A 13817-nucleotide genomic window follows, 5' to 3' on the forward strand; every position below is an offset into this window, starting at 1 on the left:
CGACGCTGCTCATGTAACTTAAAAAGGTCAGTGAATAAAGGGCTTTTATTATTATTAATACATCAAACAAAAAATAATACTCAAGCAATCGGCTTACTAAAATCAAATCATTTGCAAATAGTAGGCTTCCGTGTACATTTATCTGGCAGAATTAAGGTTCAAACAACTGTAGAATAAAAACAAAGGGTTTCTCGCAATTATTAGTTCACGGCGTTTCGGATTGCTTTTCCTCTGAAAGATTTTATCAGACTACATGCAAACACAACCTTTAAATCTCTTTGAATAAAATCGATAATTGAGCGGTCATTACTCTTTATAACGCCTTGCAATATCAAGGAAATATTTGTTACCTGGGTAATTGTTTTGTTTCTGATAAATCAATGATTTAGATTAATTCCGGGAGTTTAACTCCTTAAATTTTTTATTTTTTGTTTATTATTGTTGTAAGACTTTTTTTTAATTACATGTTTGCTAAAACGACGTGTGGAGCTTTATTTAATACAAATAAATGTGCTTTTAAGTTAAAAACTCAAAGATAGTTTTTATATCAACTAATTACCCTATTGTCATTAAATATCAATGATACAATTCAAATACAAGCATTTTAATTTTAAAGTACAATCCTCATTTCCATTAATTCCGACAACTGGAATTCTAAAAACAAAAGATGGCTCTATCATAATAGAAAATACTCGACGCGAGTAGGAAACAAGAATTTCTAATATCATGTAGTTAAATAGAGGCGGGGTGCAAAGGTGGGCGGTCGCCAAGGCAACCGTTGCAGGAAGCTGCAGAATCGATGCTGCCAGACGACCGCTGTGGATCAATGTGTCTGTAGTACTACGGCCCGGGAAATCTTCCGCGTCTGTGTGCGTATTCTCTGTCTCGCTCTCACCTTAACCACGATAAGTTGAACTGCGCCAGCGAGTTTCCCAACCCCGAACGCGGCCTAGCATCACTAGCCGAGAAAAGCGCGGCAGCTCACTGAATATAATCGGTCACTATGCATGTGTGCGTGATTTCCCCGGCTAAATTCTATGTGTGCGTAGTTGTGTAAGTGTTACGCTCGATTTTGAGCGTTGTGAAACTTGTGAATTGGTTATCTGTGTATGCGTTCTAGCTTTTGTGTTTGTTTTGTTATCGTTTGATACTGGCCGATGCCTACGCGTGTTGCACTCGGAAAATTAAAAAGTTGAAATGTCAAAGCATTTTTGAAATTCAATTCTTTTCTATTGACTTTGACGTTGTCGTATTTGCTAAGCGAATACAACGAAACTCAAACCCTTCCTTGTTTTATCCAGACCAATGAATAAAGTTGATACCTATTCTACTAAAAACATTTTGTTAATGGAAAACCAAGAAAAAACCAATTGCTTAGATATGCTTGTATGACAAGATAACATATACAGGGTAGAATAAAACAATGGAGGGGAAGTGTCTTAAATGTTAGAGGTAGCCAATTGTACTCAAAGCAAGCTCCTTCACTTAAAAAAAACACATATGTTAAACAATTTTTGAAAATTTAAGATAATATAATATTTTCCATCGTTTCGTTCCGTTTTGTTTTTATTAGTTTCTATGTATTGATATTAAACATTTTAAATCATTCAAAACATTGTTAAGTGCCTATCTCGTACCTAATCCGCTGTTTTGCTGGTAATTATTTTTTCAGCTTAACAAAAATTCCTGGTATTTTAATTTCATCTTGTATATATATATTTTTATTTTATTTTGTAAAATAATGTTTACTGAAATTTTCATACAATAGATAAAAGATTTCATAACATATACCGTAGATATAGTATTATGTATGATGCGGTATACTTAAATAAATAAATACATACATTAAAACATTTTCAAATTTTACACGCGTTTCGTTATCTAAAAAACCTTCAGTAATAGTTTCACTTTAAGGTAAGATATGTGACACAGATCTTCTTGGATGAATTTTTGCAACAACATATAAGAAAAATACTTAATTACAAAAGCATATTTTAATACTTATGTAACTTTACTTTGTAGTCACTTAAAATGAAACAATAGTTAACACAAAGATTTTAATCGATCGCATAAAACATACATTAAAATACAATAAATTCAGGTAGGACGTGCCTCTAGAGGGTTCCTCAGAGGATTAGCAAACTCTGTAAACAAGGGGTGAGTTTCTTAATAAAAACTTTATTATACAATAATAGGTTCTATTCCTATTGTAACTAAGTTTATAATTCATTAAAAGGCAACCGAGGTATCGACAATATTTTGATGACTAGGAAAATATTGGGACATTTGCGACTCATAATTTTACATTGTTCAACAACCTATTGAAAGAGATTCATTACTCTACGATTTGAGGTATTATTATCTTTACTTAATAACATATTACTGTTAAAATCATCACTGATAATGTTACCCTTTAAGTGAGTTTCTCAATATTTGTACTAAGTCCCGATACCTCGCGAATAGATTAAGATTTCTGTATTTGCTTTATTGGTAAATTTTCCTTTGATGGTCATAAGCATTTTCTGTGTTTGATACACGCCGATTTTTGGTATCAAGAGAGGACCGTTTTTATTTTACCTAATACTATATATAATAATTACTAATAATACTATAATATAAATATATTTAGAAATACATTTTTTTTGAAAAAAAAAAATCATTTACGTATATATGCATCATGTCAAACATGTAACATTCTAATAGTATTTAGTTAGTTGCAATTAATATTGATATTGAACCTCCCAGAGAACTTCAGTGATGCACGGTGCGTATTTCGTAGAATTGTGTAATAGTTTCCAACTAAGCATTTTTATTTCTTCAATAGCAGCCACTTTCATATGTAGTTCTAATCAGATGTAATATTCTATTTATAATAATATATCGTTTATTAAATCCTAAACATAACAATCAAATAAACAGTATTTAGGATTTTCTTAATCTTCGTAGTAATAATAAAAATAAATAATAAAATTTAAAAAGTTTGGTTTTGGTTTGATTTATTTGATTTGTTCATTTATTTATTCACAAAAATACATACATTATCCTTACAGTACTAAGTCAATACGGTAATTACGAAAAAATAACATAAAAATTAAATAAATATATATACACTGTGAACTCACTCTGCGAACATATATAGAGATGTGGATAATATCGGAGATAGCATTCAGTATTCTGCAATATATACACATCTAATTAAAGAAAATTCAGCTGTACCAAATTAAATGGTATTTCTAAAGTGGAATTCGCAAATAGAGTGCAGTAACAATAAACAATGTGCAAACCTCTGTGTACCACACGAGTAATTAGTGGTACCAGGCCTTAATTTTCAATTCTCATTGGGGGACTGTTGGGACATAAATATCTAGATTCGGACGTGAAGCATTCTTGGGTTCAATGATAGTTTTCCATATATTTTTGTTAGAATTACTTATTGTATATTTTAATTAAATTTAGTATTGACCTAAAAACAATTCCTTGTTAGTCTAAATCATATGAATGAAATAATATTCAGTTCAAAGCATTACAGTTATAAATAGATATTATAAAAATAGCCTATTATATTATATTTATTATTAGTACTCGACCTCCGACGGAGTCGAGACCTCCACCAAATTTTTCCATTTGTCTCTCATCTTGTTACTATTTTCCGATATTTCCCCGGTATATAATCTTTCCAGGTTTAAAGCATTAGATTTATTACAAATAATAGAGCAAGTACAATAATAAAGTAAGACCCAATTTGATTACGAACTTTCAGTATTTCTATTAAGTCAATTTATTAAGTATGAAAATAAATGATCGGCAACCCTCAATACTTACTTAAAATTGAACAAGCCTCGTTATAAATATAGTCTAGACTAGACTTAACCTTGTACATACCTCTACGTCATTATATAATTGATAAAGTCTCAGACTTTCGAAATAGAAACTTAACTCATCTAGTTTCTCTACAGAAGTGTTAAGGGCAAGGCCGGGGTGCGACTATGCGTCACCCACGCACTCTGTATCGTTAATTTTTCAACATTTTAATTGCAATCACTTCAAAAAACACGCATTTTCACTTCTTCTACCATTGTTAAGTGGCACTGAAGTGCTGCTTTTATTTTTGCCTTTTTGATGTTTTGCCCATTCCAATGTGGATATGGATATTTAATGACTAATGGAGAAAACTGATGGGTCTATAATGTACAACGTGGCGTGCCGTGACGCATTTATGTATGTAGTCTGCGTTAAGTTCTGGGTAATTAAGCCAACCTAGCTCCTTCCAGTAGTTTCCTGTACTTCACTGCTCGGAGGATTTCTGTTCGCTGCAAAGCCACGGATTCCAGGACTACGTGGGTGAATGATTCCTCTAGGCTGAAGCAGCCAAGGGACTGTCTGTCGCGCCAAGAACAAAGAGATGTTTATTAACGTGATAGTGGCCCGTAATTGACAATGGACGCATTCACTTTAGTAAAATTATGCGGTGTACGAAAATAAGGCTGTGATTTTGCGAATATGTATATTATATTGATTTTTTATTGAAACGGAAAATAATATTTTCTGAAACTCATAAAGTTTTTGTGTTAATATAATATAAATAGTAAAAAATCGGCTTAGTGATAAATATTATCCGAAAATCTATTTGATAGCGTATGAATCACGATCCAGCGAATACACGAGTCGGAAATTTGTTTAGGTTTATTGAGGCTGCATTATGTTATAAATTTATTGGGCTTTTTATTAATATATTATTGGTCGCGCTTTCCTCGTATTTTTTTGTCAACTTATCTCATTCTTTGAATTAACTTACTCCATGAAATTCGATTTAGTGATCGCAACGTAGAAACTCACTTTCGCATTTTAAATATAATTTATAAGAAAGTATGTGTATGGCTTTTAAGTTAGTAGCCTTGGACACCATGGCCTCAATTGCCAAAAGAGTCAGTTCAACTCAACGACAACGACATCGTACGCCGCCTCTTCTACGCACTACATCGTACTACAGCCACTTTGGTGTCAACAGGCATCGCAAGAAAAGATGGCAAGTGGATGGGACGGGCTTTAGGATGCTACTTGTGCGGGCACGTTAGCTCCGTCTCACCTCCCTTAGACAAGCACAAAACAGGCGGCAAAATTATAAACGGCTAGAATATAATATAAGAGTCTTTCCTCCAAATTTGATTTTGTTCCCTTTGGATACTCTTATCTAGGAATAAGTTTCGCCTAGTTATGCATTAAAGGTGCATTGCCACAGGGACCAAAGTTTTTAAATTTGTTTGTAGTTTTTCAATTTATCTGTTTTAAAATATTATTATTGATATGTAAATACATATTTCGATGACAAAAATACTTTTTTGTCACTTTCTGTCATATTATGTTAACACTGTATTGAAAAAAGACGAATGAGTATTTTTGTATGATTCAGAGCATATCTTATTTGTAATTCTAATATTTGCAGAGCGTAAGTCACTAATATAGAAGTTATTACAGCCTAGTTATAAATATATCCAGCAGGTCAATCAATAACATTATTATGAGTTCCTGGTACTTCAAGGCTATTGGCATTTCAGGAAAACCCACTGACTAATCAAGGGTTTTCCAACCATTTGTTAGGATTAACAAATAATTTTATTATAAAAATATGACAATTAATTAACACCCTCGACAAAAACAGTTCTATATAATAAATGCGCCGAATCATTTTCGTTATAAAATTGTTATCAAATTTCCAGTAGATCAAGCAGCACTTGGAAGCAAGTAAAAAAACTTTCGCTACAGAATTGTTAAATATTACGATATCATTTATTATTAACTTATGTTCCACTATTCTATATTATGATAAGCTTCCATACTTCACATAAATATTCATATACTCAAACTTCGGGAGTTCCAAACAAAATAAGACCAAAATTAATAAATCCCATATCCCGTATTGAGTTGATCCTGACAGATGGCGGGAGGCGCGGAGGCTGCGGTCGTCACATCCGATCGTTCGCTTCCGGTACTCACATTACAACCTTTATTTACACCAGTTCCCAGGCTTTTATTAAGGTTATTACTTTTACTTACCTCCATAAGTAAATGCGTTTGGCTGATCCTGGGTATGATTCTTGAGAAAACAAAACAAAAGTAAACTATTAGTATAAGGACGACTGGGCGTTTTTAAGGCACTTTCATCCGCGCACTACCTCTTTGTGGAACCAGCTGCAATTAGGAGAATTTTCGACCCGATATGACTACAAGAAAAGAGCCTACCATTCCCTGAAAGGTCGGTAACACATGCCCTAACCCCCGGCGTTGCAGGTGGCCATTGGCGGCGGTTATCAATTTATTCAAAGTGACACGCCTGTTAGTTTGTCTTTGTAAAAAGGAAACATAGTGTAATGCAAAAATGTAAACCCTAGGCCCTGGTGGTTGATTAGCTTATTGCAACCCTATATAAAAGAATGGATTAGTTACCAAAATATTGATGTAATTATTTATAGATAATATAAACAGATGTTTTATTTAACAAACAATATCTATTAAATTAAAAAAAACACAAGAAAATATTGTCAATGAATTTTGTCAAAATACATTGACATTATTTTCTAGTATTATATAGACCCGGCGAACGTTGTTTTGCCATGTATATTATACTCGTATCTAGAAAACATTTTCTTAGTTCAATAAAAATAAATATCTACAATAATAAAAATAGAGGTTGATCGTAGAGGGGTGAAAATTAAGGGTTGTATGTATTTTTGTATGCTGTATCCTAAATAATAAAAACCAAAAGAAATCTAAAAAATACAAAAGCATTTTTTGCGGTGGACAACCCCTTATCACTTAGGGTTTGAAGGGTTTGAGATAGATAGTAGCCGATTCGCTGACTTAATGAATATGCATAAAAAATTTCATAGGAATCGGTCGAGCCGTTTCGGAGGAGTATGGGAACGAACATTGTGACACGAGAATTTTATATATTAGAAATTATTACTTCACTAATAGATTAGCGAAACGAATACAAATGAGTTTTTACAGGTTTACTAGATTCAATTCAGGATACTAAATAAAGTTTAGTTTTCTATGACTGAAAGGGTTTGTAATAAATATAAATCGCTGAAGTATTTCCGAATCAATTGGACTTAGGGTCCTTCAAGAAAAGAGCGTACCAATTCTTATAAGGGTGACAACACTTGCGAGCCCTCTGGTAATATGAATGTCCATCGGCGGTGGTATCACTTAACATCAGGTGCACCTTCTGCCCGTTGGTCCCCTGTTAATAAACAAAAGCTTTCAATAACGTTAATATACTCACCACTGAGTTCAATTCGTTTTAATTATTCCCGTCATGTTTTACGCGGAATACTGGGAATGGCAAAATTTGCTTTCAAACATTGGATTGCTTTATGTGGGGAAGCACTATGTACCTATTGAATGCCCTAGGCTATATTAATTAATGTTTATTTCATAGAATTTCGTATTCTATTTAATATTTGCATTTTCCGATAAAAGCAATACGAAATAAACGTTTATTTACGTTTGTTACGTAACGTTTAAAGTTTACATAATTTGCAAAAAGGTAAATATTTGTTTTTACGAATAAATACATCCTTTACCTACAACTGAATATGTAAGTAGCCCTAAAAACCTCATACGTTCTTTGTTCTAATCATCCTAGGCCACAAAGTATTCTCAACGCCACGCGGGTGGATTATCAGTTCGCTATAAAAGCTTTAATAAGCCCGCATTCTCTCACAAAGTGTACACTTTCTATCATCTCGCAGGAAGTCAGAAACTTGACACTATTTCGACATAAATTAATTAAGCTTTATTGTAAAGCGTTAAGGTTGATTTTCGTGACAGTTTTGCAAACATCTGCCGAGACCTATCTCCACTTGGTCACGTTTTTTCTATTTCAAAGGATGTGATCTATTTTTGAGTAGGCAGGTGTAATGATTTTTTACATGAAACTTGTGAAATGTTCAATACGCCAAATGGTTTCTCTATAAATTCTTCATTTGTTTTCAGCAGCTTAAGAGTGAAAAAAGGAGTAAGTATACATACTCCTGTACCTGAGGTGTATTCGTTTTGGCGATAATATGACAAGAATAAACAAACTCATTTATATAATTACATCGGAATAATGATATAGGTATAACATCGTAATTAGATACAATTTTAAATTCAAAATAATTCTCAATTTTCAATCCTGTATTATTCATTTTTTATTAATATGTACACGCGTTGTAAAAGGTCAGGATTCAAAACGATAATTGTATAAATAACTAGTAGAGTTGGCACAGATCAGACATCATCCATTGAACCATTGATATGAACTGCATAAGGTTATTCTTTACAGTATATAGACGAGTTGAACAATGATGATGATGAAGATCCTATAGAATATCAATTAAATATACAGAATATCAAGTTTAATTATTACATTAACTATATATTATTACTATTATATAATATAGGCTTTTTTATTTCCATAGCCCAAAGTTACATTTAAAATGTTGTTAGTATTCAATAATAGCTAAATGTTTGTAGTAATATGTTAGTTTCCTATGGATATCCTACCCCTGCTACTGACCTAATCTGAGGTTGTGTGTGTGTCACAGTCCGGGTATGCACCATTTTTATGTATACCACTTGTTTATTCAAAGAAGAGAATCATCGTGTGGAAATCAGTATGTCTTGAGCCAAAACTTGAAGATGCGGATGTTTTTAATGCTTTTAATGAGTAACAGTACTTTATACAATAAAATGTTTGAAATAAAAGCTAGCAATTATTATTACACATGTAAGTTTGAGTTAACTACTAATACTATACATGTAAGTTTAAGTTCTTCCCATAAACCCTGTCACTAATGAGTGACTGGGGCGGTAATCCGGCAAATGAGATGTTTGACCTCAGCCCTTAGATCAAGAGGCCTGCTAACATATTAAGGTGTCACATTTATTTGTATGAACCTTTATAAGATATGCTTTCAACTTTACGAAAACTAAATACTTTGATTTTCATGTTGATTAAATAAATTAATAATATGCATTATTGTATATATGCAAAAAAAACGTAACAAAAAAGTATTTGTCAATATCATGGCCTCATGGGTATGTTAATCGAGCGTCCGAAACCTGGTCTTATACAAATATGCACATTGTACACATTATACTTCGTTATATGGTGAAATCACATCGTGAGGTAACCGGCATGATACCTTATAACAAAAGGAGTGTGTCTGGTAAAACAGCTGACATGTTGATGAAATGATTAATAAAGCAGATGCCGTAAAGTATCATGACCTTGCTTGACTACATATACTTACACTAAAACTTTATTTTCATTGAACAGCCATCTTTGCCTTCTTACCAAAAATATTCGTTAAGCCCCAAACTAAAACACGTTGGAGTAGAGGTCAAAACTTTTGAGTAAATTATATATTTAATCAATTTTGTATTATTAGTTAGCTTAATTTGAAATTAAATTGAACTATGCCATTCGCTAACCAAAAGAACCTAATATCTTTGAGTGTTTTGTTCGCTTTAAGTATCAAAATTTAATATTACCAATGTAAGTTAATACTGTTATAATTTAAATTGAATTATGAATAGGACGATATAAGGACCTTGAATCTGCACGTGTACACGGTTGCCTAGCAACCTACCAGCCCACGGACTTGTGAAGACGTGTACGAGCATTATATGAAAAATTCAGATCATAACTATTCTTATGTACAAGTATTAGATACCCTTGGTTCGAATACAAATTATTTTATGTTTTTTTCATACTCCAGTCGTTGTTGACGTGTCTAAAGAGAGTGTCATTTGGCTAAATTATTTCCTTGGTCCAAAGGCAACCTCGAAATCCAAATGCAGCGGTGCTGCCATTGACTGACATCGCAAAAAATTTAAAGATTTCTTTTAATATTCGAAGTGCGAAGACTAGAAACTAGTATTAAAATCGGTAATCGAACACTGTAATTATCGTTGTAGGTATGTATTGCTCATCCAACAGCAGAGGTTTCCTTGTTGAGTGTTGTAGATACAACCATCCATACTATGTAAAACTACCCAGTGAATAGTGTTTTTACTGATGTAAAAATGATTGAAGAGCTCGGAAGAGGATTTGTGGGGTCGTTCAACTGTCTACTGCCATTAAATTTTAAGTTCAATTTATATCAAATGAAAGCTGTATTCATCATATCCAGGTCATCTTTTCAGTGACATCTAATTCAGTTAATTTACGTTATAAAGTAAAGAGGTTTTTTCGCCGTAATTACCGGTATTTTTTTACAAAAGGTTTGAGGGACCTAAATTTAGTTAAAAATAAAATCAGTGGCGCTACAACCTCTTTAGGTCTGGGCCTCAGATTTCTGAATCTGTTTCATGATCATTTTTCAAGTGCCTCCAGTGCCTGACACACGCCGTCGACTTTTTGGGTCTAAGACATGTCGGTTTCCTCACGATGTTTTACTTCACCGTTCGAGCGAATGTTAAATGCGCACAGAGAAAGCAAGTCCATTGGTGCACAGCCGGGGATCAAACCTACGACTTTAGGGATGAGAGTCGCACGCTGAAGCCAATAGGCCAACACTGCTCGTAAATTTAGTTAAAGTAATCTAAATTTTATAAAAATTGTAACTGTGCACCAAATAATAATAATAATAATCACCTAACCCTAACTTCGTATTTATTGATATAGAAACTACTGCGTAGGACTCTTAGCTCTGAAGTCTAGCGTCAAATACCAAGTTAATACCATAGTCTAGTCGACAAGTTGAAAATGGAACAAAATAGAGATACTGCTCTTAAAATTATGTGCGATAGCTCATTCGAACCGGAATGACGCCTAGAAAAATGTGCTAAAAGCGTGTATTAGCACATAAAAAATTGCAAAAGTTATAGACAATTAAAGATGAAAAAAAAATGGCATTTAGTTTTTTGCCAATATTTAATAAACTATTAATATTTAAGAAATTTCAAATAAAGATTCTGAAAGAAGAGAAAATTTCCAATAAAAAACTCCTAACTCTCGGAACTCTATCTCCATTATTTATAACTTTAATTTAACGCTGAAAATAGGTCTGCGGGTGACATTTTTAGGATTCGCGCGTGGCGTCAAAAGCGACTACGGCACATTAATTAATTTATTTAAGGTATTGAATATTTTTTTTTAAATTTGAAAAAATTATGGTGTGTTCTGAACACTATAATTAATTTATTCCCGTTGAAAATTTTACTTAAAGTTAATTTTTCAACAAGTTAAATAATTGTTAACAAACGAAATTTTCTCGAACGACCGTCTTAATAGTAAGTGAAAAAAAATGTTTAAAAAATGGTCGTAAAAATATTTCGCTTCGTAGAGCCTTTCTTACATACATACTTAACAAGATCGTGCCATAAAAGTTAAAAAAATATTTATACTTTGTTTATAACATTTTTTTTACTTAAACAAAAACTTAAAAATCCATGTAATGATGTTAAAAAAATTTTTTTTTTCTAAATCATCATACAATCGTTTTTTTATTAATACAAGATATTTATTGATTTGCAAAAAAAAAAAATCCCGCCATTTGTTGATTAATTTTTTTTTAACAAATTGAATAAATACATATTTTTAAAAAAAATTTTAACATAACTTTATTACATTAAAAATTTTATGATTTAAAAAAAAAAAAAATTCCTAAATAACAATTTTTAATTGTTTATAATCGTTTTTTTTTAATTTTCTATTGTTTAAATAATTAGTTAAAAAAATTTTTTTTTCTAAAAGTCATAATTAACAATCCTCTATAAAGTAACAGAAAAAAAATTTTTTTTAATCAACAATTCTATTGTTTATTAACTTACCAAGTTGTTATAAACAAATATTCAACTTTTTTTTATTTTTTTTCTAAAACTTCTAAAATTAACAAAAACAACCATATATAACAAAGTATAGAAAAAATTTTTTTTTAAATTTTTTGATTATCATGAATATTACTTTTATTTAAAATTAAAAATTTTTTTTTCTATACTTTGTTATATATGGTTGTTTTTGTTAATTTTAGAAGTTTTAGAAAAAAAATAAAAAAAAGTTGAATATTTGTTTATAACAACTTGGTAAGTTAATAAACAATAGAATTGTTGATTAAAAAAATTTTTTTTTCTGTTACTTTATAGAGGACTGTCAATTATGACTTTTAGAAAAAATTTTTTTTTTAACTAATTATTTAAACAATAGAAAATTAAAAAAAAACGATTATATACAATTAAAAATTGTTATTTAGGAAAAAAAAATTTTTTTAAAATCATAAAATTTTTAACGTAATAAAGTTGTGTTAAAATTTTTTTAAAAAATATTTATTTATTCAATTTGTTAAAAAAAATTTATCAACAAATGGCGGGAATTTTTTTTTTTGTAAATCAATAAATATCTTGTATTAATAAAAAAACGATTATATGATGATTTAGAAAATAAAATTTTTTTTTAACAACATTACATGGATTTTTAAGTTTTTGTTTAAGTAAAAAAAATGTTATAAACAAAGTATAAATATTTTTTTAACTTTTATGGCACGATCTTGTTAAGTATGTATGTAAGAAAGGCTCTACATAGCGAAATATTTTTACGACCATTTTTTAAACATTTTTTTTCACTTACTATTAAGACGGTCGTTCGAGAAAATTTCGTTTGTTAACAATTATTTAACTTGTTGAAAAATTAACTTTAAGTAAAATTTTCAACGGGAATAAATTAATTATAGTGTTCAGAACACACCATAATTTTTTCAAATTTAAAAAAAAATATTCAATACCTTAAATAAATTAATTAATGTGCCGTAGTCGCTTTTGACGCCACGCGCGAATCCTAAAAATGTCACCCGCAGACCTATTTTCAGCGTTAAATTAAAGTTATAAATAATGGAGATAGAGTTCCGAGAGTTAGGAGTTTTTTATTGGAAATTTTCTCTTCTTTCAGAATCTTTATTTGAAATTTCTTAAATATTAATAGTTTATTAAATATTGGCAAAAAACTAAATGCCATTTTTTTTTCATCTTTAATTGTCTATAACTTTTGCAATTTTTTATGTGCTAATACACGCTTTTAGCACATTTTTCTAGGCGTCATTCCGGTTCGAATGAGCTATCGCACATAATTTTAAGAGCAGTATCTCTATTTTGTTCCATTTTCAACTTGTCGACTAGACTACCAAAGGATTGTTGTTTTGTGCACAATTAACACTTTCTCGTACGTTACAAATTCCTTTGTCTCAGTAATTGTTTATCTAATTTTTTGTTAATCTTTTGCACTTCTTGTCCTCATCTTATCTTTTTATTTTTCTGCCTGGAAGAGATCGCATGAAAGTGATAAAGCCACCGTTTCCCTCCTTTTTATTTAATTATTTTAATTGTAATTATTGTATTTTTGTATGTCCGTCTTGGACCCCAACATCGATTACATGCGTCAGTCACGAGTCCATAACACAAACTGATCAGAGAAACAGATGTAATCTAAGGCCATACATACATATATAAGCAACACTGGATTATTATTGTGCATGTCAAATATTTTTCTCTATACGAGTACCTATATGTATTGTATATTTGTAACACTTAGTGGTTGATAATTATTATAGGATTTCGTTACTGATATCTTATAAAAATAAGTTTAAAAGCTTAATATAAACCGAGTTTGATTGTGTCTTCCTACCACTATGTTGTACTACCGTGTCCTGGTGAAACATTTCTGTTTCGTTAATATTACGTAGTTAACGTGTATCAACCTACTTAGTGTGGTACCTCCTTCAACTCAAAACAAATACTGTTCAGTCGGGAATCGAACCCTTTTATATATTGCTATT

The sequence above is a fragment of the Pieris napi genome, chromosome 6 (genome assembly GCF_905475465.1).
Source record: "Pieris napi chromosome 6, ilPieNapi1.2, whole genome shotgun sequence".
NCBI classification, from domain to species: domain Eukaryota; kingdom Metazoa; phylum Arthropoda; class Insecta; order Lepidoptera; family Pieridae; genus Pieris; species Pieris napi.